The sequence below is a fragment of the Dermacentor andersoni genome, chromosome 5 (assembly GCF_023375885.2).
Source record: "Dermacentor andersoni chromosome 5, qqDerAnde1_hic_scaffold, whole genome shotgun sequence".
NCBI lineage: Eukaryota > Metazoa > Arthropoda > Arachnida > Ixodida > Ixodidae > Dermacentor > Dermacentor andersoni.
In genome coordinates this window covers 27,641,214-27,665,783 of record NC_092818.1, presented here as the reverse complement: position 1 = coordinate 27,665,783, position 24,570 = coordinate 27,641,214, and positions in this window count along the sequence as shown.

The following is a 24,570-nucleotide window of genomic DNA, read 5'->3' as shown; positions in this document are numbered from 1 at the left end:
ACATACGCCTCCTGTAGTCCTTGATTACGTAATGCCTCTATGACTGATGGTACCTCTACGGAATCAAATGCATATTCATAATCTATGAATATGAGAGGATATAGAGAGGATGACTGCACTCTGCAGATTTCTCGACCTGATTGATGACATGAATGTGATTCATTGTAGAGCATCCCTTCCTGAAGCCAGCCTGTTCTCTTGTTTGACTGAAGTGTTGCCTTTATTCTATTGGAAATTATCATGGTGAATATATTATGCAATAGTTAAAGTATGCTAATGGGCCTATTATTTTGCAGTACTTTAACGTCTACCCTATTGATGATTCGTATCTTAATTTGCTCTGTCTTAATTAACACTGTCACCATTAATTTAACCCCGATGGTCGTGGGTTCCAATCCAACCAATATCCATGAGTTCGACTTCAATCACTTTTGGTGCCTTTGAATTTTGATGCCATTGAATTTCGGTGAACGAGCGGTTAAATGAACTCTACGCAATTAGTTGTGCCTTAACTAGCTGCGCTCTGATTAATAGCAATGGTTGTGAGTTCGATTCCCAGTCTGCGGTTTCGGATTTCTTAATTAGCCCTAATAAATGTGCCTTAATTTCCATTGCATTTATTAACACAAAAGGTCGTGGGTTCGACTCCCAACAATGCTCGCGAGTTTTGGTGCCACATTTCGGTGGGACACAATTTCGGTGCCATAACGCCGGACATCGAATTTTTCGACCCATCAGCCATCTAAGGTTTTCGCACCCGCCGTGGTTGTTCAGTGGCTATGGTGTTTGGCTGCTGAGCGCGAGCTCGCGGGATCGAATCCCGGCCGCGGCAGCCGCATTTCGATGGGGGCGAAATGCGAAAACGCCCCTGGGTACTTAGATTTATGTGCTCGTTAAAGAACCCCAGGTGGTCGAAATTTCAGGAGTTCTCCACTACGGCGTGCCTCATAATCAGAAAGTGGTTTTGGCACGTAAAACCCCGTAATCTAAGGCCTTCGCCTTAAATTGTAGACATAATGCTAAGGAAAAGGAAGACAGCGCTGTACGTTAAAGAGCAAACGGGAATAATCAATATTCGAATTTAATTGAAGAGAAAGAAATTGACATGGGAAAGCCACATCGAACGCAGGGGCGATAAGCGGTGATTTACTGGAGTTACTCAATGGGCGCCAAGGGGGGGGGGGGGGGCATCTTGTTCAGAAAATTTCAGCCACAAAACTACTTTGACAGCAGGTATTGGTGCAGGAATTTATGAAGCTGCCTTCGCCGAGAACTTGCTGCTAAGACCTGCCTGCATCTACTCTTACGAACAGTTGTAGAAGGGCGATTTGGACGAGTTGGCCAATGTTGATGGGATACCCTGACCGGACACTTTTCACCCATGCCCCTCTGTCTCAAATGGCGATCTTTGTGGTGACACATCGACGTACTGCCCTCCCGGATGCTGAACCATCGCCCCGTGGTGAAGCTGCGACTGCGTGGATTCATCGTGGCCTGCTGACATCATCAACAAGACTACCAATGGAGGTAGCTGCCCGGAGCACCTTCCCTTTAAATAAGCACGCACCGACGCGCACCCTTCACTGGCAGCAGTGGCATTGCATGAGCCACATATTTAAAAAGTTCATCGTTTACGCAGGTATTCTTACCAACTCTTTTCTTTTTCTTTTCTTTTTCCATACCACTGCCACTGCTGCCACCAACTGTGTTCTCCTCCTGCTTGTGTTCGAGTTTGCATTTTATTTTTATACCATGCCAACTAATGCTGAACTCTAAAAAAAGATCGAGGATCTAGAGGCTAAAATTAACAGTTTAGCTAAAGACACCTCTGATAAGGTGTTCGGCAGATTCTTGCAAAAAATGAAAGACTCCGGCATTGATGTGGCGGAGTTAAAGAAGGAAGTTGAGTCCCTTCAATCAAGTGCACAACACTTGAATCAACTTGTCGAGGACTTACGTGGGGAAAATACCTCATTGGTAAATGAGAATAAAGAACTAAAATCTCAAAACTCTTCACTCACTCGCAAGGTAGAAGAACTTGAGCAATATTCACGCCTCAGCAATGTTGAGATCAAGGGCGTTCCCTGTTCCCAAGGATAGGACTGCGTCGCAATCATGGAAATGCTAGGGGAGAAGGCGGGATGTTCCACATCGCCTCATGATCTAGACATTGTTCATCGCGGGCCCACACGGTCTACTGACAAAAAAAAAAAAAAAAAAAAAAAAAAACATCATGGCTCGTTTCTGCTCTCGAACTAAAGAATCTGACTTCATCAGTAAAGCCCGTAAGGCCAAGCTTTGTGTCAGTGATCTAGGCTTCTCTAGCATTTTTAACGCACCTATCTTCGTAAACGATCACCTACCCCATGTAACAAGGCCCTGTTTTCCAAAGCCCTAACACTGAAGAAAGAAAAGAAGTGGATGTTTCTTTGGACTGACAACTTTCAAATCAAGGCTAGAAAGACTACTAACAGCAGAGTTCTGCGAATCCGTGATCATTCCGACTTGTCTAGAATAGACTAATACTATAGCAACCTGTGTTCATTGTCTCACAGTTTATCATGGCCTCTTTCCTGGAACCTAATCAAGTTAACTCTTTCATAAGTGGATTTCATTCCGTCATTCATTTTAATGCTAGAAGTCTTCGCAAACACTTTGAGGAGATTAATCATTTTCTTTCTTCATCTTCTAGCTCATTCTCATTAATTGCCTTGACTGAAACTTGGTTGTCAGACGATGACAAAAATCTTTATTGCTTCCTTAACTACAATTCAGAATATTGTAACAGATTAAATAGCAGTCATGGTGGTGCGGCAATTTATATCTCTCCTGATCTTACTTATCGCAGACGACATGATCTACATTTACCCATCACTAATTGTGAATTTGTCTGGATTGAAATAGTTAATTGTTCTCCCTCTAATGATAACAGAGATTTCATATTTGGATGCATTTATCGTTCGCCTTCATCATCAGTCGACGACTCTTTTATAATCTTGATCATACTTTACATACCCTTTCACTAGAAAATAAAGATGTCATTACAATGGGTGATATCAACATTAACCTACTCAATGACACATCACCAACAGTTATTTCTTACACCAGTCTACTACAAAGCTACGGATATGAATGCTTAATTGATGTTCCTACACGACAGGTTCCTAGTGGCACAGGGACGCTAATTGATCATGTCCTATCTAACTTAATAACTTCACCAGAGGCAAAAGTTCTTGCTATGGACATAACAGATCATTAGCCATTGCTTCTACGTTTTAAACATAACTCGAGTCCTTGCCCTCTTCCACACTTCAAATATGTTCTGGACAAAGAGAGCTTCACAACTGCCATTGCTAATATAGACTGGTCTGGAATAAAAACTTTTAATGATCCTCAGAAAGCATTTTCTAAATTTCTTACTGTATTGTATCACTTATTCATAAATTCACTTGTAAAAGGAAATGTAAAAAAACCATTGCATTCTCTTACAATCCATGGATGTCTAAAAAGTTATTAGCAGCTTTTCGTAAACGCGATAACCTGTACAAAAAAACTAAAAACCAGCCTTTTATTACCAAAATAATTGCCCCATATAAAAGGTTACGTAACTCTATAAACAACCAGTTAAAAGTGGCAAAACGATTATATCTTGAACAAAAAATCTTACAAGCCGGCAATAACAGCAAATTGAAATGGAACATCGTCAATTACCAGAACAGCTATCAAAAATTACATACAATAACTCAGAGTATAACTCCCCTAACCAAATAGCCAACGCCTTCAGCTCCTATTTTTTTCATAATGACACACCCTCTCCTTCACAAGTAACTCGACTTAATCGTCTCCCTCACACATTTTTTCTTTTCCCCACAACGCCAGAAGAAATATATAACATTATATGTCACCTAAAACGCACCAGTGCTGGAATAGATGAAGTTCTACCTACTACCATTAAAATGATTGCCACCTAATTTCTGATATCATGTCTCTTATTACTAATTGGATATTCAAGACTGGTATGTTTCCTAACGAGCTTAAGCGCGGTAAAGTCATTCCAGTTCTAAAAAAAAGGTGACAGTACATTAATACATAACTACCGCATTATTTGTATTTTACCCTTTTTCGGCAAAGTTCTAGAGAAATTAATCGCATTGCGTCTAACCAAATATCTCACTAAATTTAATATTCTGTCTTCATGCCAATTTGGCTTTCGTAATGGATACTCCACAGATTCGGAACTCATACATCTAACTGACCAATTAAAAAAATATTGACGATGGTCTATTTGCAGGTTCAGTTTTCATTGATCTAACAAAAGCATTCGACTGTTTAAACCATATTATCCTTTTTGCTACGCTTGAGGCTATGGGTGTTCGTGGTCCTGCGCTCTCATTATTCAAAAGTTACTTATCAAACAGGGTTCAAATAGTGTCTGTGTCTAATGTCTACTCCAGAGAACAAACCACTAACTTTGGCGTCCCTCAAGGATCCATCTTAGGACCACTACTGTTTTTGATTTATATCAATGACCTACCTAACTGTTTGTCCTCTACTAAGTGCATTCTGTACGCTGATGATACTACCATATTTTCCTCTGATAAACACATGTCACTTCTTGTTAACAAGCTAAATATTGATCTACAAAATGTTTTAATTTGGTGCAATGCCAACCTGTTATCTATTAATGCCACCAAGACTACATTTGTTTTATTTTCCTCACATCGACAACATTCGGCATTCTCCCCTTTAACTTTCGGCTCACACTCCATCTCTCCCAGTCCATGCTCATCTTTTCTTGGGATTTCTCTTGACTGTAGCTTGAAATATAAAGATCACATTTCTCACATCAAAAAGAAAATAGCGTACGGTATTCGCGTTCTAATTAAAACTCGTCCCTTCTTTACACATAATACATTAATCTCGCTATACCACTCATTCATTCACTCTCATATTAACTACGGCATACTATGCTGGGGTAGCACTTATAACACTCATTTGGCATCCCTCCAGGTAATCCAGAACCAATCCATAAGAATAATTACAAGGAGTTCACGCTTTGCTAATGGAAAATCCCTGCTACATGAAAACAACATCCTAACCATTTCAGAACTCACTAAATATAATCAAGGAATGTTATTCTACAAATATATGACTAAGGAACTACCATCAATCTGCTTCTCGCCTTGTGACCTAATAGCTCATAGTCACACTAGATTTGCACTTAATAATAATTTTCTTCTACCTAAAGTGCGAACTAACCATGGTAAACAGACTGCGGAATTTTCCGCAATATCGCTTTGGAATACTCTACCACCTATCATCAAAAATGCAAAAAATTTATACCAATTTAAAAGAGAACTAAAATCATTCATAATAAATACTTACTGAAACTCTCCTTGTTTTTTTTTCTTTTTATTTTTTTAAATTTTATTCCGTTTTTTTATACTGCCTTGCTGTTAACAAGTGTTCTTATTACTCATATGCTATAAACATGTTTTGATATTACTCTTAGCTCTCATCTGTACTACTGTTGCTTTAAACATTGTATAACATCATAAGTGTCTTTAGCAGGAGGTCCCGATACAGTCTTTGACTATGGGACCTCCTTATGTATGCTACGCACATGCAATTATCTGTATTTTTACTAATAAATAAATTATGAAAATTATGAAATTATGAATGATAGTGTTCCTAAAGGTGTTGCTCAACCAAAAAGTGCAAACTGAAAGAAAAAATGAGTCAAAATATTTCAGAAGAGGCTATTTTTTTTAAATAAAAACAATTAGTCAAAGTGCCCTGCTCCATAGCTTTGACCCTCCTCTTGAATTTAAACCTGCTCTGCAGCAATTGTTCCAAGTCGCTGTCGCTTTTTTCAGCTTTAGAACGGTCCAGCGTTTATGTCGGCGCTCGTAGACAAAGACAGAACCGCCAGAATTACGCCTTGCTTTTCTAGTTTTTTTTTTGCTAGTTGCAGAACTCTCAATGGAAGGTCTCTGAAATACGCGAAATATAACCTTTCTAATAGGGGCCTTTACTCCGTGTCGTGCCTGGTTTCTGGCCCGCTCTGCTGCTGGGTCTTGATTATTGCGCTCATGGTCGGTCTCGACGGCAAGCACGGGTCACGAGAAAGCATTTTCTTTTTTTCTATGGCACACATTAAAACCAAACTTGACGATGAGCTTCTCTATACGTCTTGGAATCCAAAATGAACAAAATTAGACATTGCTTTCTTCTGGCGAAAATCACGATTTTAGCCCCGCATCTGCCCTTAATACACGTGCGAAAATCAGTCGCCAGCGTTATCGCAGAGCATCGAAAATTATCTGCATGACGGCTTTCACGAGCGCGGAAGGCACACGTTGCTCTAATGACAAAATTCTACTTTATCTGACCACGCTGCAGATGGCGTAATAGAAATTTGAATAACATTTACTACATAATCTTAAAAGGGAAAGCTGTTATAGGGCTACTTAGCGCGTTTCCCATTCATGAGGAAGCAAAAAAAAAAAAAGCCCTGCCACGGATGATGCGCAATACAAGTAAAATTCCGCAACAGACCTGACTGAGCGAATGGCGCCAGTCTACATAATTCTTGAAGTTAGCTTGAGCACAGAGGCGTATAACCGGCGCATGCGTTACCTTAAATAGGAGACAGAGAAAAGGAAAGATTAAAAACATGCGCAGCTTGCACTAGTGGTGCAAGGCTGGAGTCGACAACAGAGGTTGTGATCGCCTATCTTTCACGTGGCTTGCCTAAGTTCTTTGTAGGTTTTGTGAGGCTTTGCTAAGTTCTTGGTGGGCTTGGCCAAGTCGTTTCTATGTTTTGCAAAGTTATGGTAGGCTTTGTTAAGTTGTGTCGGCGGTCTTGACGTCGAGCGTTCGGGCGCCGCCACTCGCATTCCCTGGACTGAAACTTGGGATCCTCGACTCGGCGTCGCCTCTTCTCGGCCGCGACTTCGGCGTGGTGTTCCGGATCAGCTCGGCGGCGAGGCAACGCTTCTCGCTTGGCAGTACGGCGCTCTTCCTGGTAGGCCGCTTCTTCTCCCAGCGTCCGGACTTTCTTTGGTCTTCCCATGGCAGCAGCACGTACGCACGGAGTAGACGAGGCGAGAGGTGTGTCGCTGCGCCGGCTGTTCCGAGCGTTTACTCGCCTGTGACATCACAACGCCGCCCTACGCTAGTGGGGTGCGAGGAGGTTACGTGGCTCGGTGCTCTCGAAGGTGGTTGCTAGACAGCGTGAGGCGGCGCATAGCTGAGCTGAGTTTTCTGGTAACTCTCCACGGTGGAACTAAAAGCTTAACCAGCTCCGCTGTTAGAAGGCAGGGAGCTTAAGCAGATTTACTGTCCAGACGGCTACTCTGCACTCGGGAACGGTGTAAGTTAAGGAAAGGTGAGGAGAAAAGAAAGGAAGGCTTGAAGAGAATCAGTCTATACAGAAACGAGGAAGGCAACGAACAACTACTGAAGTTCTCTTCTTTTTTTCGAGCAGCCCCTATGCTTTAACATGCACACTATCATTTTTAGAGCTACTCAGGTTGACGTTAGGATGGACGACGGCCCAAGAATATTATTTTCCGCGGAGGAAGGGCGGAAGGGGGCGGGGGGGGGGGGGGGGCGTGCCTTTAAAGCTTGTTGAGCGTCGTGGAGAGGACAATTCTTATTTCACTAAAAACAGAGCACCCACGCAGAAGGTACGAGATTGTCTCTTTGCACCAAGAAACTTGTCATTTGAGATTTCTGGTCTTTCAGATGAGGTACCAGTAGTGAATGCTACTCGAAGCCAGCTAGATGGAAAATGAGAGTTGCAACAGGTAGTGGTGAGCCGTGCAGAAGGCAGAGCTTTAGATGGGCATTGCAGGAACGAATTCGCTGGTTTTGAAGTTTGTCGGATACCATTGGGCCAATGTATGCTCGCGTTCAATAGGGCGGAGCTTGCCTGCTGCATCCACACGCGCACTTTGATATTGCTACACAATTCATATATATCCGTGCTTAGATGGGTTTAGCCGTCAGCATCTTATAGGGCACATTATCTGGGCCATATTATGCAATATTACACAATATTGTCGAACACACAATTTCGTTTGATGCCTTAGGCAAGAATACGTCATTACGTAATGTTACGCACTGTTAAGCAACGTAGAATTTCGGGATATTGTCTTATATGCTGTAATAAGCGGTGGTTCATTGCTGACTGCAGCGGATTATACAGTCTGTCGCGAAGCGGTCGTTGAACTCGGCGGGTTGTGTCACGTCTTTCTTGTGGACGACACTGTCCGTAGCATGTACGTTTGTTTGCCTGGTGTTACGGTTGGCGCCTGGCACCACGTGCAGAAAGGAATTTCACCCGACCTTCTCTCACCATGCCTCGTCGAAATGAGGCGTGACTGCTTCTGCTACGGTTAGCGTCCCGCACCACGTGCAGAAAGGAATTTCTCTCTCCCGACCTTCACACACCTTGCCTCGTCGAAATGAAGCGTGACTTCCTAATTCGCCATGACAATTTCGAGTGTCTGCCGGTATGGCGGAAGCCCCGCAGTGTTTACAGGCCTCTTTTGTGTGTGTGTGTGTGACTCTAGAGGGACCCTTTCCTCGAACGGCCAAAGTCTACAGGAGAACTTCCACGAACCAGCAACGCGCGTAAGAGACGGACAAGCGTCTACTATTCCAGGAGGCGGGACGGCCTCCTCCTTGCAGCAGGCTTTCGGTGCCGGTCCCGTGACGTCGACGGAGGCAAGATCCCTCCCACAATTATAGAGAGCCTACTTAAGGGGCCACGAAATGTACTTTTTAGATCGCTTCACTCTCTTCTCTTCATATTTCATCAACCTTTGAATAAACCGGGCAAGCTTCGCACTAGAAATCGTCTCGTCCTCACTTCGTGGCCATGGTATACCGGATGCCTGCAGCCCGACGACAACGCCACGCTACCCAACAAGTAACGTCAGTCGAGCTTCGATGGGCAGTGCCGCTACAGCTCGACAGCAGTACTATACGCTACCCTGGAGTACGCAACAAACTGACAGGCAGCGATTGGGATACGGAACCCTGGACACCCCAACTTGGACGTCAACTACGAGATCGTCGCCTCTTCGTCCTGGTGACGACGTTCGGAAGGAAGGTGTCTGGATTCATGACTGCATATGGTGAGTGCACGGCTTTTCTCCACTACGATATCACTTGGATTTACGTATTTTTTTGGGAAGTACAGTGCAGTGATTTTTCTTTAACCGCTGACGGAAGTTTCTATAAAGTGAAGAGTTAGCAACACTAAGGGCAGCCATGAACTTGAATGCACTAAAGAAGCCGGAATGGTTGAACTTGGCCAGAGAGTTGGGCCTTTAAATTACCGAATCGAAGAGAAAGCCGGAGATCACTGAGGCGATCGAAGCGATCGGGGCAGATAACGATAAACTGAAGGAATGCCTAGAGAGCATTGAAGAGAAAGAGGAAGAGTGTAAGCGCCTAGAGGAAAAAGAATAGCGTAAGCGCACAGAGGAAAAAGAAGAGCCTAAATGCCTAGACGAAAAAGAAGAGCGCGACCGTGTTGGACGCGACGCACTCGAAATGAAGCGCCTAGCGATTGAGCTCTTGAAAGCTCAAAATTCTGAAAGACCTAGTACAGAGGCACGTGAAAGCGAGCGCAGGATGACAGACTTGATGGTACCCTACGCAGTAGGAGGGGACATAGGTCTTTTTCTGGTACAGTTTGAGCGCACGTGTGAGAAGGCAAAATTCGCGAGAAACACGAGGCCGCAACGCTTGCTTACGTTACTGCCAGGTGAGCTAGCTGATATCATTGCCCGCATGGGGAAAGAAGAAGCAGAAGACTTCGATGAAGTCAAAGCGAATCTGCTTAAAAAGTATAGATGATCAGCAGAAGCGTTCAGGCGAAAATTGAGGGAAGTCGAGAAGACCAAAAGCGAGTCATACTCAGATTTTGCATCCACCTTAGAGGTAAACCTGAAGGAATGGCTCAGAGAAGAGGCTGCACTCGGCGACGCCGAAAAGACAATGCAGTGCGTTGCTTTAGAGCAGTTCTACCGCCGGCTGCCAGTAAAATCAAGTATTGGGTTCAGGATAGGCCAGGCGTAGACACTATAACGAGAGCGGCCGATCTCGTTGAGGAGTACGTAACTCGCCGTACGGGCGAAGGCAACGCAGCTCTTAAGAAGGAGATGAATAAATACAGACCCGACAAGCCAAAGCGATGGTCAAAGGCGAGTCGGTATAAAACAATGGAAAGGTCAGATGCGTTGAAAACAAGTGACGAGGACAGCGAGGGAGAGAAGGAACCACCCGAGCGGAGTGCAGACAGGCAGAAAGAAAAAACTTTCGGGGCAAAGAAACCAGTAGTTTGCTACAACTGCCATCAAATGGGGCATATCTCCGTGGGGTGCAGAAATCCCAAACTAGTATTGATGTCACTAAGTAGTAACGTAGAAAATCTGAACTTGCTAGAACCATACATTCGAGACCTCGTGGTAAACGGCAAACCATGTAGAGTGCTTCGCGACTTGGCAGCCACAATGGACGTGGTGCATCCGTCGTACGTAGAGGAAGCCCAATTCACAGGAGAATGTGCTTCGATAAGGCAAGCCGTAGAGGCCTCCAGTGTTTGTCTCCCTGTGGCCAAGATTCGTATCGAAGGCCCTTTTGGAACACTGGACACTAAAGCCGCCGTCTCGGCACGTCTACCGGCATAGTATCCGTATTAGTTTTCTAACAAATCAGAGTATTTGCTACGACGCAAGGGAATCGGGTTTAATGAGGGAACAGTGCAAGCCCAACTCGTTCGAAGGCAGGGGAGCTCGCGGCGAAGGCAGTGTACGAATGTCCAGTGGTGGAGGAAACAGGTTTGACGGAGGATTAGTCAACCAACACCAAACAGGACAGCCCTATAGGAGATAATGCGGAAAGTGCACCAGCTAAGGAAGAGGTCAGCCAAGCGCCGGAGCCTGAAATGTCTCGAGAGGCAGAATGCAGGAGAAAGTTATTGAATGTAAGCCCTGCCACAATGATTGCTGAGCAGTAAATGCGTAAGGCACTAAGCAATGCTAAGCATTACTATGACAGGACGGCTCGCACGCGACGCTTTGAAGCTGGGGCAAACGTAATGATCCTGAAACCCTACCGGCAGAGGGAAGCCATTGGGAACATGTCCCTTAACGAACCTGAGGTGATGCCTGTCGACTTTCCGGAATTAACAGCAGTGATGGAGGCAAAAGACATTCATGAAACCATTGACAAGCTTGTAGAGCAGGCGGAGTTGAATCCCGATCAGAGGGCCGAACTGAGGGAACTCGTGTTAGAATTTAAAGACGTATTTTCAGACACCCCGGGCAGGACCACTGCGATTGTTCATGATATTGAGTTAACCTCATCGGAGCCAGTTCCTTCGAAAGCTTATCGCGTTTCACCTGGTCTGCGTGAAGTCATGGCCGCTGAAATAAAGAAGATGTTAGAGCTAGGTGTAACCGAGCCAGGAGAGAGTGATTACCTCGCCTCTTATCTTAGTTGAGGTCCCAGGAAAACAGCCGCGACCATTTATGGACTACCGCAGGCTCAATTTAATCACGAAGGACCAGACTTATCCAATACCGCACATCAAGGAAAGGCTTGAGAAAGTGAGCAGTGCTAATTTCATCTCTATGCTTGATTTAGTCAGAGGGTACTCGCAAGTTCCGTTGACCGAGAGGGCAAGCAGGCTTGCGGCGTTTATTTCCCCGAGGGGAACCTTTCGTCCGAAAGTCCTGAGCTTTGCATTGAAGAATGCGCCATATTGCTTCTCTAGCCTTATGGACCAGGTGCTACGAGGAATGGAAGACTTTGCACTACATAGCAATCTTTTCTTCATCATGGGCCGAGCATATGCAACACCTGCGAACCGTGCTGTGTCCTCTACGAGAGGCTAACTTAACTGTTAAGGCTCCCAAATGCCAATTAAGGCGCGCGGAGGTAGCTTATCTAGGTCACGCAATAGGGCAAGGCCATCGTCGGCCTTCCGAGGTTAAACTGACCGAAATAGACAACTTCCCGCAACCACGCACCAAGCGGGACATCAGATCATTCCTTGGCTTGGCGGGTTATTACCAAAGATATATCCCGCGCTATTCCGAGATTGCGTATTCTGTAACGGATGCTCTGAGAAAAACAGAACCACGAACGGTAAAGTGGGATGCCGCAAAAGAAAAGGCTTTTAGTATGCTGAAGAAAGCATTAACGAGTCGGCCAGTGTTGAACGCGCCAGGCTACTCTAAGCCATTCATTCTTCAGTGTGATGCCAGTGACAGGGGTATGGGGGTGGTGCTCTGTCAAAAGAGAGATAACGAGAACGAACACCCTGTCCTCTACGCCAGTAGAACGCTTTCAGTTCGTCAGGAAGCATACAGTGCATCAGAAAAGGAATGCGCCTGCGTAGTATGGGTGGTGCAGAAGCTAGCTTGCTATATCGCTGGTTCAAGGTTCACCATAGAGACTGACCACTGTCCCCTCACATGGCTGCAGTCCATGTCTACGAAAAACGGTATTCTTTTGCTCTATAGCTTGGCTCTTCAACAGTACACCTTCGATATTCGCTACAAGAAGGGTTAGCTTAACGGCAATGCCGACGGTTTGAGTCGTTGCCCCTTGAGTAACGAAAGCCTCATGCTCACCCGGGTTTCCGTGGCATTCTTACGTTCGTTCATACGTTTTTTCCGAAGTGTAGCCGATGGTTGGCTGATTTTAAATAACCACATCTTAACGCTCTCAAGAAATGGCTGTTTTTAGTCTTCGGGTGGGAGGATGCGCGTAAGGTAGGTAGGCGGGAAAGGTGTAGCGGGTTTTCCTTTTTTTAAAGCCTGGTGTATCTTGGAGGAGGGTGGCCTTGTGCTCGCTGCTTTGTGGTTGTAGGACCGGCACGGTTCTGGGGTGATTGCTTGCCCACGCAGGAGACGAAAAGTTGCGAGACCTGCTTGCAATGCCAATTTCACCGGACCGGATCAGGGAGAAAACTCACAAGAGCGCCACGAGGACTGCTGACAACTCCCAGGAATCTACCAGCTACAAACTAACGGTCCGTCACCTCTAAGGGGAATTCTGCTACTGAAACGCCGATCCCTAGCACAGCGGCTGCTGGCTCCTACGCGTCGGGATCTTCCTCCCCCGCCGGAGATGCTGTTACGGTTGGCGTCTGGCACCACGTGCAGAAAGGAATTTCACCCGACCTTCGCTCATCATGCCTCGTCGAAATGAGGCGTGACTGCTCCGGCTACGGTTGGCGTCCCGCACCGCGTGCAGAAAGGAATTTCTCTCACCTGACCCTCACACACCTTGCCTCGTTGAAATGAAGCATGAATTACTAATTTCGAGTGTCTGCCGGTCTGGCGGAAGCCCCGAAGTGTTTACAAGCCTCTTTTGCGTGTATGTGTGTGTGGGCGACTTTAGGGGACCCTTTCCTCGAACGGCCAAAGTCTACAGGAGAACTACCACGAACCAGCAACGCGCAAAAAAGACGGACAAGCGTATACAATTCCAGGAGGCGGGATGGCCTTCTCCTTGCAGCAGGCTTTCTGTGCCGGTCATGTGACTTCGACGGAAGCAAGATCCCTCCCACGATTGTTGAGAGCCTATTTAAGGGGCTCTGAAATGTGCTTTTTAGATCACTTCATTTTCTTCTCTTCATATTTCATCAGGCTTTGAATAAACCGTGCAAGTTTCGCACTAGGAATCGTCTCGTCCTCGCTTGGTCCTCATGGTCTACCGGAAGCCTCCAGCCCGCCGACAACCCCACGCTACCCAATAAGTAACGTCGGTCGAGCTTCGATAGGCAGGCGCCGCTACAACTCGGCAGCAGTACGATACGCTACCCCGGAGTACGCAACAGTGGATAATCGGATTAGTGCTACAATTACAACCTTTTTTATTTACAATAAGATGTCCGCCCCGCTGCCTTAGAGCGTCTTTCTCAAAAGCAACAGGAGCATATTCATCAGTACAATAATGAAACTTGGACGGCCCTAGTACTGTTGTATTTTTTTGCCCCCTTACAATAAGGTGTTTGTATATTCCGTCTTTCCCAAATGCACGCACCCTTCGAGTCATAAGGTCACACGCAGAACGAAAAATATTAGAACCATTTTTGTCAACCAGCAGAAATTAATATTCGCGCACTACCAACATTATTGGCAAAGAAAAGAACATTGTTTACTTGATCGAGTATCATGGTGCATGCCTCATTATAGCTCTGCAAATGACGACTGTCCTAATGCCGATAGTAAATCCTATGATGATGCATGCCTCATGATAGCTCTGCACATGATGCTATCCTTAATGCTGACAGTAGGGATTTGAGATGACGATGCCCGCTATCGACACATAGACCAAGGGCCGAATTCACAGAACTTTTCGTTTGTAAGTGACTTTCAAACGAAGCTTGTTGTGGCTCACAAGTGGCGTTGCCATGGTCACACGAAAACCCAGTTGCTCTCAGAGCAGAGCTGCTGCAGGGAAGGGCAGTTTGTCAAGCTGATAGCTGCGCCAGAATTAGCAAGGATTCGTCGTTAGCAAGGACTCCACCTGCGCAGGCGCGCGCTCATGCCGCGCGCGCAACGAAACAGTGCCGTTTAGCTTCTGACAAAGGGCAGGAAAAGGTCTCAAGAGCACTGCGCCGGCTTTGTTTCCGTTCAGTTCGGATGGGACAGCCATGCGTTGTGCGTTCTCCCTAAGAACGGGCAGCGTTCGATGAGCGGTGAGTGGCTGCGAGAACTCGCGCGGGAAAGGACTCGCCGTTGGCGCGCCGACCCAGCCGTTAGAGCCACCCGAGCCGAAGTAATCCGACAGCAACGAGAAGAAAATCCCGAATCGAGGGAGCGGGAGGCAGAAGCAATGCGACACCGTTACCTGTGTGTCACTTAACCGTGAAGAAGATCAGGTGCACAGAGGAGAAGCTTGGCTTGCCCCCACTTTCCGGTAAATTAAGCATTGGTCACTTTTTGCTTTTCGCTAATGATATGCCCAGCATCAGACTTGGCTGAAAATTCCTCTTAGAAACAACATAACGTAAAGGTTTTTCGTAAATACGAGACGAGAATATTTTCCTCTCGCAGCCGTGTTTATAGCGAGCACATTTAACCCCGACCCCTGTCGCTGTCACCGCAGCTCGTGCGGGGGCTGCGGGTTGATGACGGCGCAACTGACGCCGAAGGCATGACGAGCGAAAACTAGCGCAAGCGTGCCAGAATTGAAACATTATTAGACATTGTTAATTTTTGTCACAGGGATTAGGCACAATTAAGACATTAGTTAAGTTTCTTCTAATTAAACACTGTGAAAAAACTGGTGTCCGATGTGCCACCGCCCGATGAGCACCTCGTATGGATAAGTAGTTCCGCTTCCCTCTACTTTGCTGCGCAACAACATTGGTCTAAGAAAAGGTGTCGATGGACAATATTCAGACACAGGAAATTGGCATTGTCGACTTGTGGATGTAACTTCTACATTTCGTCGTGACGTTCTGTCTCGTTTGACTTAGACGCTCGTATTCTACATTCCGTACACTCTATAGATGACACAAATTCATGGGTGTTGCAGAAATTTAGTTAGATCAGAAACATTATGTTATTTGAAAGCACCGACTGAAGCATGCCACCAGAAAAACCGAGTTGGTGGCGGACACATCGCTTAAACGACCGGACCCGAAATATGCCGACATTGCATGGGACCAATGTGTAAAGAGTAACACTAGCCACGTAGAAAATGTGAACAATAAATGCGGTAGACATACGCCTGACTCTGTGTTTGTGCGTGCGTGTGTGCGTGCGTGCGTGTGCGCGCATGGGTGTGTGTGATAAATAAAGTGTGGTATTTAGGTGTCAAAAGCATAATATGATTAACAGACACGCCGTAGTGACGGAGTTCGGCATAATATTTTACAGCCCGGAGTTTTTCAACGTACACCCAATGTGTTACGTAAGTGTTTTTGCATTGTAGATACACATGCATACTTCAGCGTGTTTACACAGTGTTTTCGAGTGTCTCCGCAGCCATTCAGGCGGACAATTTATGCATTCTGCTTTCACGGAAATGCAACTATGTGGCCGCAGTTGTAACTCGCGGCCTCTTTCTTAAAGCGAAACGCCGCAGGCAGTGAGCCTCCCAAGCTGGTGCCCGTCAGCGTGTAAATAAGGGGGAGAAGAACAGAAAATAAAATAAAATATGTCGATCCCACGCACTGTGGGAAGCGATGGTATAGGAGGCATTTTACGTCTAGCGGGCTATCCCAGAATTATTCGGGGTTCTCTAAAATGTTACATTGTGAACCAACGTGTTTGTATAAGGCGAACATTTGTGTGTCTGACAAGAGCACGTGTGTGACGACAGCAGGAAGACAACGACTACGGGGATGACGATTGTATGACGCCACGGATGCCACTGGCATGACGCCGTTCGACATGGCAGCTTACGACATGCTGGCTGTTGCGGCGGACACTGTACTGCACAGCTTGAGGTAAAGCGCAAAATAACGCGAAGGACAGCACTGGAGACCCGCCGTGGTTGCTTAATGGCTATGGTGTTGGGCTGCTATGCACGAGGTCGCGGGATCAAATTCCGGCCACGGCGGCCGCATTTAGATGAGGGCGAAATGCGAAAACACCCGTGTACTTAGATTTAGGTGCGTGTTAAGGAACCCGAGGTGGTCAAAATTACTCCAGAGTCCCCCACTGTGGCGTGCCTCGTAATCAGATCGTGGTCTTGGCACGTAAAACCACGATCAATTAATCGCCGATGCTGCCATGGCTGTGCGGTCCCAGTAGTCAGCGGCGTCGACGTAAATCGCGTCCTTGGCGTTTGCAAAGCGTTTGTAGATGGCTTTGGCTCTTTCTTGTCTGTGCTCTTGGTTATGAACTGGGTGCATGTTCCTGAGTAAAGGGAAAAGGTGCATATGTGTTCGTGCTTCAGGGGGATTTCAACTTTATCCGCGTGTGGTGAGTCATAGCCGATGTTTAGGGATCTCAGTACGTATCTTCCAGTCTGGATTTTCGTGAGTCGTTCCAATTGGGAGATCAGTAGGGCTTCGATTAGCTCGACCAGTGTATTGTGCACCCCTTGCGCCTAGAATTTGTTCGGTGTTGTTATGGGTACATCTAGGCGCTTGTTTGTATAGCTTTCTATCATGTTGTTGGTCTTCGTTCTTTCGTCGCTCTTGAGTGAGAGGAATAGTGCTACGTAGACCACTTTACTGAGGACGAATGCCTGAATCAATCTGATAACATTGGCTTCCTTGATTCCTTGCCGTCTATTGACGATTTTTGAGATCAGTCTGGTCGTTTAAAGTACGCCTTTTTCCAGTGTTCTGATTTTTTCAGTGTTATAACCATTCGCTTGAATCCGTAGCCCCAGGACTTTGATGATCGGCGGTGTTCGTATGAGCTTGGCTTTTGCCTAGAGTTCGTTTCGTGGAGAGGTTTTCGGAGTCTTCGCTTCTCTTCGCGTTCGCGTGATATAGCAGTACCGATTTTTTTTTTCTGTGAGCACTCTAGGCCCCTTGGTTCGACGCAGGTTTCTAATGTATTTATTGCTTCCGTAAGGTGTCTTGTGTTTCCCCATCGCTGCCGCTGGTTACCTAGAGTGTGAGGCCATCCGCGTAAATGGTAGGGTGTAGTCGTTCCATTTTCTTTAATTTTCTCTGGAGTCCGATCATGGCTATGTTGAACAGGAAAAGGAAGAGGACCAATCCCTGCGGTGTGAAGTTCACTCGATTCTATTGTAGCTTTTCTTAGTTTTGTCGTTCTGCTTGAGAGAAAATTCCTCATATAATTGTATGTCCACAAGGCAGTTCCTAGTATCCCGACGCTTTCCAGAATGGCACTTTGGCGCACGTTATCGAATGCCTTTGTTCGGTCAAGGCCTAGGATGGCTTTTGTGTATCTCGACGAAGTATAATTTTCTTTTATGATCTGGTGTTGCAGTTGTAGTAGGACATCTTGAGTGGATAACTTGGGTCTGTATCCGATCATGGCGTGAAGTTACAAATATTTGTCTTTCATGTATTTATCAACTCTGTTAAGTACATGAGTTAAGTTAAGTTTTCCATGAGCTTTCCCACGCACGAAGGGAGGGATGTGTTTCTGAGGTTCTCGAGCTGTAACAGCTTTCTGGGCTTGGGAATCATTATGATGTTTACCGTTTGCCACTGCTTCGGGATGCTTCCCATTTCCCATCTTAGATTCAGTTATTGTATCACCACTTCTATGGAATCGTCATCAAAATTCGTCATAATATTCTTTGTAACCCTATCCGGACCCGGTGCAGATTTTGTCCAGATGTCCTGGAAGCTTTCCTGACTTCCGCCGTTGTAATGGGACCAGCCCAGTTAGGGGTTTACAAGGCCCTCGTATGGCTTTTCTGTTCTCCTTCAGATTTGATCCAGTGTATCCGTTTTTGATTTCTTGTATGAGGTCGTTGTACGATCTTGGATATTCATGTATGGCCTTGCTTAGGTTGTCTCTGGGTGGTCTTGCACTCCTGGGGGTCTATTAGGTAGAGGAGTATATTCAGGTTTTCGCAAGTCGCAGTTGTAAGTCAATTTCATTGCAGGCGCTGAACCAGTTCCGGTGGGTCAATTGGTTTTCATTATCTTCTACTTCCCTGCTTAGGGACACAATTTGCCTTCATGGATAGCGGTTTAGCTTCTGCTTGCTTAACCGTCTTTGGAGGCTCTGTTTCGCCTCTCGCTTGTGCAATAGTTTCGTTGGGCTTGCTAGAGTTCGGCTTCTTCGGGTATCGTTTTCGTCGCTTTTATTGCGTGCACGTGCAACTGCTCGACCATTTTCTGAATGTCTACTATGTTTCCTATCTCTCCCAATATTTCCCATTTGGCTGCCCGGATACTTTTAAATCCATCCCATTCTGCAATTTTGACTATGTTGCCTCTTTTGGGCTGGCCTGGGCCCGCCGTGAGCGATGTGGTCACTATGAAGTGGTCACTACCCAGGCTTTCCTTTAAATTGGTCTATTCGGCGTCGTTGCCCATGTTTTTTGTGAAAGTTATGTCCAGTGTCGTGTCCATGCTGACGCTGTTGCCTACTTTGGTGGGGTACGTCGGGTCGGTGGCCAGAGAGAGGCCAGCCATTTGGGCGTCTTGCCATAGGTTCCTTAACTCCCTTGGTCGTCTGCCGTTTGCAGCCCGAGGCCGAGTGGTGTGCGTTAAAATCACCTGTTATGATTAGGGCACGTCTCTTGAATATGGCTAGGACGTTGCAGAAGAGCTTTACAAATCTGTGGTTACGGAGAGAGTTGCTGTACAGGTCAAGTATAAAGAGACTGTCTTCTCCATTTTTTTTTGTTGCAGTGATTTAGATGAGTACATAGTCTATTGCTTCTACGCCCGTGTCGTGTTCTATTACCGGCAAATTGCGCTTGACTAGGGTGGCCAACCCCGGTTTCTCATCGATATCATAGGAGGAGCGTTCGTTTTTTCGGTCCAATACTTTATAATTTGGTAGTTTGGCTGGGTTTCCCGTTTCTCGTAGGCACGTTACATCGGCTCTTTTCTCTATGGCTTTGCTTAATATGAATTTATCTAGGTTTCACCTTTTCCACCGGAAGCCCCGCAATTCCTCTGCTATTAACGTATCGGTTGGGGCGATTACTCGCCATGTTTGGTTGCTTGAGCGCTTTCAAGGGCGATTCGGTGCTCTCCGCCATAGATTTGTCTAGCGTATGGTTTGGTCGTTTTGATCAGACCTCTTCGTCCGCGCACTCCATCGAAGAGGTGCGTACTTTCTGGTGCCGTGAGTCTTGCGTTCATGCTTCCTGCAAATTTTGCAAGCATATTCTCTAGTTTTTCGGTGAGAGGATTGCGCTGAGGGCTTCTAGTTTACGATCCATGTTTTCCTCAAAGTGGTGTAGTGTTGTGTCTAGAAGTTCCTCGTCAATAAGCTTTCCCTGAGGTGGCTTGCTGGCAGTTGCTTGTCTTTGCTTCCTTTGGGTCCCTTTTTTTTGTGGGGGAGATCCCCCTATTTGATTACCTTCCTTCGTACGTGTCGGCCTATGACTATCTGGTTCCGTTGAAACTTCCATCTCTTCATTCTTTGGTGAGCCAAGTTGCGGGAGGTGCCTTGTAGACTTCTTTAAGGCTTAGCAGCTCTGCTTTGAGGGCCCTATTTTCTGGCGTTACTATTTCTAGTATTTGTCAGATTTTTAGTGATTTCCGACTGGCTATATCAGTTGCTTTTACGATTGTTGTGTGGGGCCGTAGAAGATGGCACTCCCTAGCTTACATCATTTTGTTGAGTTTCTTCTCTTTGTCGGTGTCCCTTCTGCGCGCCTCGCTGGTCACGAGCCTGGTCTTGGATTTGGACCTGGACCTCGATCGCAATCTCGATTCGCCCCTCTGCCTTGCCCGGTCTTCATCGATCCGCTCCACGACGTCGATATCGAGCTGCGCTGGTCGGGAATCGTGTTGGCGGGGGTGCCACCTGCGCCGCTTTGCTCCTCGTTCCCCTTGCAATCATTGTCACTCACGCTGTCTCGGGAGGGCAGGCGGGGGAAAGAGCCGGACCGGTCTCTTGTGAGATTTTCTGGAATTTTCTCCCCGGAACTGTGTGTGCGAATGCGCGAACCGCTGGGCACCGGCGTTGCACTGGTTTTGTTGGTTCTCTTGGTTGCCTCTTGTTTTCTGCTCGAAGAGTTTCTCCCACTGCCGCTATTTGAGCGCGAACGGCGTTTGGTAGCGTTTACGGCACTTCGTGTCACCCGTTTGGTGGTCCCTGTCGTACAGCGCGCACTTGGAATCACACTTGTGGTTTTCTTGCGGACTCTTGGTTCTACCGCCTCTCCAGATCTTGTTTTCCGGAGCGGGGCACATGTCAGTCCGGTGGCCGAGGCTGCCGCACGACTCGCATATCTCGCGTCTCTTCTTATGCAGGTAACATCGATATCTGCACCTCTGTAGAAGATGTGGTACGACACCACATCAGTCTCGAACACGATGACCGCAGATTTCGTTCGGCCCATTCTTCTTGCTTCGAAAATCGCCGGGTTTCGTTTGTAGACTAAGCTGCGAGTGATGTTTTCGTCGCTGTCGCTCGCCGGTACATTGTGTATTGCGCCCTTGGTGGTGTCTTCGGGCGGGGCGGCGTATACCGTGATTCCGTGAATTCGCTCGCTGATCGGGAGCTCCTTGACAGCTCCTTGTATTTTGCAGCTCTCTCCATGGTTGGGGTGTTCTTGCGACGATGATATTCTTAAGCGAGTTGACGCCAACAGTGCCTTCCTCTGTGCCTTCTGTCTTGAATTTCGTGGCACGGAATATTTCATCTAAGAGTAGCACTTGACTGATCTTGGAAACGTCTAGGCCTTCCCTTGGTTGTAGAACGAGTTTGATGGCTTCACGGGGAAAATGCTGCTGACGCGGGGTACGTAACTGCTTTGTTGTCGTTGTCGTGTACGCGAAGCCCTGTTCGAGGTTCCGGGTCCTGCGCTATCTAGCCCCTTGCCTAGCCATTGTTTCAGGCTTAACTCGAGCAAGGTTTGGGAGCTTCGTCAGCCACCCTGCCTCGCTGGTAAGTTCTTCGGGTGAGATTTACTCACTTTCTACTTCAATGACCTACATTAGCATGCCTGGTTCCCGGGCGATGAGTTCTGAAGAGCTCTGGAGTCGTCGGCGACTCTCGCGAGGGTGAGTGGTAGCATTGGACGGCTGCTGCTGTTCCCGGGGAGAGTCGAGCGCCATGGGGCCGAGGTTCTAGTTAGGCTTAGTGACCTCCCACTTGGCCAGTGTGGAAAAACGGTCGTAAATGTCCAACAGATGGCCAAATCTTCACGAAAAACGTGTTCACGGGTAGCAGTTACCTTCGGACACACTGTTCAGAGGTTTTTGTACATGCAGAATAAAGATTCATGACACTTAAATGTAAGAAATGTCGGCAGATCCCATGCCCTGTGGGATTTGATGTTACGCGGAGCAGCGTGCGGGAAGCCTACCAAGTTAACGAAACGACCTTGAGAGCACCAAGACGCAGGCGGATATTTCATGACCTACATGACACGCATATGATGACATTCATGGCGTGACCTATCATTTATGTTAGTCGTACACTCTTTTATACTACGCTAATTGTGGTACATACCAAGTTAACGAAACTTCTAAATGTATCAATTTGATGCTTATTCTCACGCCGGCTACCACCACACATGTAGTACAGCTGCTTGGCTTCATAACGCGCTGCTATTTCGTCTTGCAAAAAACTCATTATGTGGTCGTAGGTGTTCCATTGAAGAGGAGCCCCGCTTCATCCTTCTGCGTCCAAAGCACATGCGAGTACGACTGGGATGTGATTGCACTATCAAGGCCTAAAGTGATTGCATCAGATAACGTTGTGCACTGTGACCTCGCATCGTGTCCATTGTGTGAAATTGATGCTTTTGTTATTCTAGCCTTACTGATCTAGCTTTCTTTTTGTAGTGCTGAAGTGAAGGGCGATAAACCAAGAACCTAATCTTGGAAGGGCAAAAAATACATCTTTCGCTCAATACGAGCACGGTCAGCAGACTGCAGAGACAAAGGAAGCCAAATTGATTAGGACAATGCTGCATGTCACCGCTGAAATTGAGGTCCTTCCTCCATTGTCTTCACGAGCTGACCGTAATCACGGAAAGATAAGTCAGATAGCCCCCTATCAAGTAGTCTTAACCTGCATCCACCTCGCATCTGATAAAGGAAAAAAAGTTCATAGCAACCCCTGATACTCTCAACATCATCGATCGATATGCCTTCTGATAATAAGCTGATAAGTCAAAAACACCTGTAGCCTTTGAGTAAGCGATATGTTTTGAGAAATCTTAATTGTTTAACAAGGAACAATCGCGCATTCTACCCTAGCTGACATTGAAAGTGTTGTTTTGCTTTCTTTGGCCTGTTGTCGTGAGCACAAATGTTGCGAACGACCTGAAATATGTAGACCAGGGACTAAGAAAAATGTGAACATATCTTAAAAGAGAACTCCAAAAATAAAACTGAGATGTCCGAAATTGCGGATATTTTCTGAGCAAGGGCTTTGATGGCATTATGTCCGAACTGAGTTTCACTAAGAAAGAAAATGCCGGAATTGGAGCGGAAAATTGTGCACTGTCTGCTGAATGCAGAGAAATCAAGAGCCCTACTTAAAAATGAAGAAAATCAAATACAGTGGGAGCAGTATTCTCGAAATAAGAACATTGAAATGAAAGGGGCCCCTGTTTGAGGAGCCGAAAGCTTGTTCAAGATTCTGGAGCACATTGGCCAAACGATCGATGAGCCAGCTTCCAAAACCGATGTTTAAGTGTGCCACAGGGTGGCCGTCAAACTTTCTGAGCAATCGATCATCACTGTTCAATACCTCACAAGGCCAAAGCGCGTTGCTGTACTTGAAAAGGAGAGAAAGACGCGGCTCTCTACGGCCGATCATGGATACTGCAGAGATCCAGTGTTTGTCAATGCACGCTTGGGCTCAGAGCTAAACAAGCTTTTGGGCTCACGATTACTCGAAAGAAGGAAAATGGCTGGGACTTCGCTTGGGCGAAACCTGGACCAGTATTTGTAAAAGAAACTACATCCTATCCTGCACTGCTCATCTAAATTTTGCATTACCTTGATAAAATCAATTTGGTAGCACCAAGCATAGAGGATCCTACAATTACTAGAGAGGACTCTGGCGCTGTGATCATTCAGTTACCATGGTCTGATCTTCGTGCTATGGATTTCAGGATTTATTCTGGCTTCGCATATAGGCTTTATCTTGCCTAAATTGGGCTAAATTTCAAAGCAATCTGTATTTATTTTAATACAGATTGTAGTAAGAGTCTGTAAGCACACCAAATCGCTGCTAATTGCAGCTCTTCTGCTTGTCCTTGCATCCCTGCTGTAATAGTTTCAATATCGGGCTTCCGTGCTACAGGGACTGTTTTTGAAGCCTGCCACCGGACAATTTTAATAATGTCTCTTTGATTATTTATAACGCAGAAAGAGCGCGGTTTGGATCACAGAGCAAACGGGTATAGCCGATATTGTAATTGACATTAGGAGAAAAAGAATGGCGCTGGGCAATTCATGTGATGCTCAAGTTAGATAACTGTTGGACCAGTACGGCTACAGAATGGGTACCAAGAGAAGGGAAGGGCAGTAGAGGATGGCAGAAGACTTGATGGGGCGATGAAATTAGGAAATTCATGGGTGCTAGTTGGAATCGGTTGGCGCAGGACAGGGGTAATTGGTGATCCTAGGGAGAGGCCTCCGTCCTGCAGTGGACATAAAATAGGCTGACGATGATGATGATGAGGATGAACGCAGTACTTCCTTATAAATGATCACATCGCACAGTCACAAAGCCGTTTAAAGCCAGAACGGCGAAGTTTGGGCAAATCCAAGTACTACCCATCATTCCCATGCTGGATGAACCTCCCCGTTTGCAGCTCGCGTAGACACTAGTGCCACAGTTAATTTTAGTAATTGTATGAAACTCCATGGCACCTAGTGCCTTTGAAGCACCACTACTCTTCAAGAAACCTGTGGGCTGATTATGCAGCCCCTCGTGATGTAGCTGCTTT